Here is a 5,140-nt window from a genome sequence, read left to right on the forward strand (position 1 = left end):
TTAGAGGAATTAAAAATATAAAAACACTGCATGGAAGTTTGTGAAAAACCCCCTTTGAACTGTTTGATTTCTGCCCCCTCCTCTGTTTTGGTCTGGTGTTTCACATGCCTTCTAAGCCTTCTCTCCATTGAAATATACATCAGTCTATATGTACATGAAGGGCTAAGCTCCCTGCTACTTCCACAGGAAAGATTCTGCAATTTCCAGCAGAAATGAGCCAGACATTAACATAAACCCCAGTGCAGCAGCACAGTACATCCTGCTGGCTGCATTTCCCTTCCACAAGGCTCGAAGGCTTTGAAAGGGGGAAACACCCCCCTGCTGGGACTCCACGGGGAAGCACACCGTGCTAAATGCTTCCCTTGCCTTGCTTATGCCTGGTGAGAAATAAATGCCCAAAACTACTCACAGCCTTGGAGCAAAGCACACCTGGAAGTGCAAAGACCAACACAACCCTGAAAAGGAACTCTTTTAGCTCCAAACTGCATGAGCAAAAACAAACACAACCTTCATAATGAAACTCCTTACCCCCAAACTGCACGTCCTTCAATTTTAGTGGTGAAGGGCCAGAGTAGACCCACCTGCAGTCTCTCCTGGGCAGGCTAAGTCTGTCAGAGCTCTTCAATGATCTGTCTGTGCTGGGCCAGCTCTGTACACCTTCCCCAGGAGGTGGCAGAGTCACAGAATCCTATAATGGTTTGGGTTAGAAGGTACCTTAGAGATCATCCAGTTCCAATCCCCCCTGCCATGGGACACCTTCCACTAGACCAGATTGCTCACAGCCCCATCCAACCTGGCCTTGAACACTTCCAGGGATGTGAACCAGGTAAAGCATGTGAACAAGGGTGACCAAGGTTTGTCTGTTTACCTGGAGTGCCCAGGGAGCTCTTCTTTGCCATCTCCTATCAGAAGACTTGGTCATTCAGTAACATGTGCACTGTGCCCCATGCTCTTCACCTTCTTCATGTCCCCCTCCCTGCTGACAACAGACATCTTAGTAGGCAGTGTTGGGCCCAGCATCACACCTGCTGTCCCAGGGCATCCCTAAAGTTAGGAGATCAGCTGCATCCTCTTAGCTTCAAAACCGCAGCCCAAGGCTGAGGTTTATCCAAGAAAACCTTCGAGCTCTGGGCATCAAACCCCCCATTCTCCAAGTATTTACTCTGCTGATCATTTCCACCATCAGCAGCACGGCTGGGTTGTCCTGAGGTGCATCACATGTTAAAGGGATTTATTCTTTAAGCTTCTTTCTAGTTGCAATTGAGGTCAAACTCCAAGCCTGTGCCTCTGTTTAGCAGTTGTGTAGCTGAGTAGGTACCAGCACACTGATACCCTCTGTGCCTCTGCTTACCAGCCTGGTGACCTTGTTGGGAAAGCGTGCCAAATATGTAGGTGCATGCTGTTGCAAGGTAACTGCAGAGCCTGAGGAAGCTAAACATTCCAATAATTCATGGTTCAGTTCCCCATTTCCTCTATCAGACAAAAGCAAAAGCTGTCTTGCTTCCCATTTTACACAGGCATAATCTATCTGCAAGCTTTTTCAGCATCAGACATACTCCAGTTAAGGCAAGATTTAATGCTACTTGGGCAAAATTTAGGCCTGCAACAAAATCCCCATGGCTCATTTCTCCCTGATCATAAAGCTGGGCAAGTCTCAGCAGGACTGTGCACACCTCCATTTGCAAGAGGTTAAATGATGAACTTGCTGTTCATCATAAACTCCCTTGCTGTTTCTCTAGAGGCTTTAACTGAGTTTATTCTTTCTCCTTTTTTTTTTTTTTAAGTGTCTTTCAAAATTGCTTAAAGGCATTAGCTTTTCTGCTACTCATGCTATCAGGAGGCTGAACTGGAGGGTCATACACTCAAAGAATCCCAGAATCATTTAGGTTAGAAAAAACCTCCAAGATCATCATGTCCAACTCTTGATGGATTACTACCATGCCAGCTAAATCATAGCACTAAATGCCACATAAACAATTGCAGGGATGGTGACTCCACCACCTTCCTGAGGTGAGCTCAATGCTTGACCATCCCTTCAGTGAAGAAATTCTTCCAGAGTTTCTTAGGTTTTTACAGACCCTTCCAATTCGAAGCTCCAATGCATGAGACACTTTGTGGGGAACCAGTTTTAATTAAGGTGCATCAATAAAAGACCTTGCATGCCTCACCTTGAATAATGGAAGTGCAGCCACACTGGTAGAGCCTACCTAATGGCTGGCCTGGAACAGACCAACAGGAAGAGTTTGTCTTGAAGGTGAGGAAGGCTGACACATTGCCTGTATAACTCACACTCAGTGCTACATTTTTGCTTTAACTGTATAGGTGATACATGCAGCTTTAGAGGAGTTACGATGAAGTTATAAAATAAGAACAGTACCTAGACTAAAAATATGTATTTTCTTTAATCTCATTACTTTAACTTAGTTTGGCACCATCAGCTGGAACAAAAGATTTTAAGAGCTGGTATAGTTGAAGCAAAGTATAACCACATCATTTTACACCTTTTTTTTTTTCTCTCAGGGGACTGAGATAGCATTGACCCCTCTGCTATTTTGGGGTTTTATCTTGTACTTACCCAGTTGGCACTGACTTTGCTAAGTGAATTAACAAGCAAATTTGTTTTCTAGCAGTCTAGCATTGTTTGAGGCAATCCTGTTACATTTTACAGAAGATTTGTTAACTTGCAAATAGCAAGTGGCAATTCTATAGGTTAAGCTGACCCTTCTGCATTACTGGGCAAGTTTCAGCTCCCCTAAGACCACTTCTTCACAACGGAGCTACCTACAAGCCCCAGAGTGGAAGTCACAGGAGTATTGGTAATGATTAGCAAAGGTCAGGAGGTCTAGTGATTTAATCTGGATTCATGGCTTATTTTGCTCTTTCACTAATTAGGTTAGAATTGGTCAGATTTTCTCACAAGATCTCAGTCATTACCATCTCACAAATCCAATAAGATCAGGCTGGTTAAGAGCCACAATTTGTGAAGACATGGCTGAAGTAAATAAAAAAAAGTGAAACCAACTGGTCTAAATGCTTGGAAAGCTTGTTTAAATGTGTGTGGTTCTTTGGCATCCAAGCCAGTTTGTTTCCCACTTATTTTACAAGCTTCTAGCCAAGAGCACCGTGGCACAAATAGATATGGGCAGGTGCTATCAGCACTGTGGAGTGAAGCTGTCACCTGAGGCACTTTTCAGCGAAGTTTCTCATGCAAAGAGCTCTTCTCTGGATGAAGTGCCTCTGACCTTTTGTTAATTTAACAAATTAACTGGCAGCAGATCTATTCCTAAAACTGCAGAGTATCTCCAACTCCCACAAGCTGTGTGGATGCATCAGCTTCATCTTCATCAGCACAGGTCAGACAGGGTGGTGCCTGGAACTGCTTCCTTGGGGATTAGCAAATTCAAGGCTTGTGCAAGAAAATTTGGTGAGAAGATCTGCAGGAGACGAAGGACTCACAAATTTAATTAGCTTGGCACTTAGCAATATCTTGGCCAATTAACTCTATTCTGTATTTCTCTGCAGGCTTGCAGGAGGAAAAAGGGGTTGTGATGCTCTATTGTGCTCTCGCTGCTCTCTTTCCCTGACCAACCTGCCACTCCCATGTTTCTCCAGTGCCTCCTACAACACAGTGGTCTTCTTTTGTGCAATCTTATGAATTTAAAACTTTACAGTCAGAGGAATTTTCTCCACTAACTCGTTTCCTCATCAGACTTGAATGATTTTTTAAGGGAGTCTTAGTCTTCCTGAGGTCTTATCCTCCTAAATCCTCTCCTGCATCCCCTCCTGGCCTAAACCAAGCAGATCTGTCTCTGCATTCTCATCCATAAGAAGCAGCTCCACGGGGTGGGGGATTTTGAAGGTGACAGCACTACTGTGAAGCTTTTCTCCCCATGTCTTGCTGTTAGAAATAGACTCATTCAGCCACTCTCCTTCCACCTACCAGTGTTGATGAGGGAATGAAGTTTCTGGCACTACTACCGAACTGTAAATTGATTTCAGGCAAGTCTTCTCACATTTTTCTTATCCTTTGTCTAATCTGTTTAGATTTTGAGGTTTTTAGGGCAGGGATTGCACTGATATTGGACTGAACATAGCAGAACCACATTAAGCTTAACTCTTGCTGTGCTGTTTAAAACCAGGTTTCACTGGCCATCAGATTCAGGACTATGTTGTGGTAAAACCCAGCCTTCTGCAGTTAAAAAAAATTTGGTACTGTCACCACAGTCATCATATTCTCAGGGGAAGACCCTTAGTCCTAGATGGATCTGACTTGGCATAGGATTGCCTATATGGCCCTCCACTTTGTGCTAAGAATAATTGAAATGAGGGCATTTTATCCTTATTTCCTCCATCCTCTCTTCCCGTTCCTTGCTGGCAGCCCCATTCATCAGCCTCCCACTCCAGTGAAGCTCTCACTGATTCCTCAAGTGAATTTGATATATTGAAAAGCAGAAGCAGCAAATTAAGGAGAAAAAAATAATAGTTTAGCAGTGACCACAGGAGAGGTGGAAGTGCTCTGTGTGAAACATTTTTAGAGGCAGCTTGCTGAGGGACAGGTGCTGAGGGTCAGCTTTGAGGCTTGTTGAGTGAAAGCAAGTCTCTCTACAGTCATCACACCCCATCAGTCAGCTGCCATCATCACCACCACCATGGTGGTCCATGTCAGCAGTGGGGGGGTTCCCTGCATCAAGCTTCTGCCATGGATATAATTTGTGTCTTTGTGTTTCCCTTTGGAAAGATGAGCTAAAAAAACAAATGACTTCTGGGAGAGGAGGTCAAGCAAAGGATGTTTCATATCCTGTCCATCAGAATACCCTCTTGATTTCCAAGGAGAGCTGCTATAAAATGAGAGCTCCACATGGTGTATTTGCGTGTTTGTGAATGGGGAGGGCTGTTTTCAACTGGGGGAGATGGTGCTCACTTGTCACCTTAGAGTTAATTGTGCATCCCTGACTGTAGATGGTCCTGTGTGTGTTACCCATCCTCACATATGGTGGTACTTGCCCAGAGTCTGCATTTCCAGGTGTTTCTGTTCACAGGTATTTGTATTTGGACTTTGAGGATGAGTTTTCCTTGGAGGTGTGAAAGTTCCCTCTGGATAGTGGAATATGTGCACCTGGCACATAGTGTGGTGCATCCC

Source organism: Manacus vitellinus, unplaced genomic scaffold (assembly GCF_001715985.3).
Source record: "Manacus vitellinus isolate BGI_N305 unplaced genomic scaffold, ASM171598v3 scaffold_6_pilon, whole genome shotgun sequence".
NCBI lineage: Eukaryota > Metazoa > Chordata > Aves > Passeriformes > Pipridae > Manacus > Manacus vitellinus.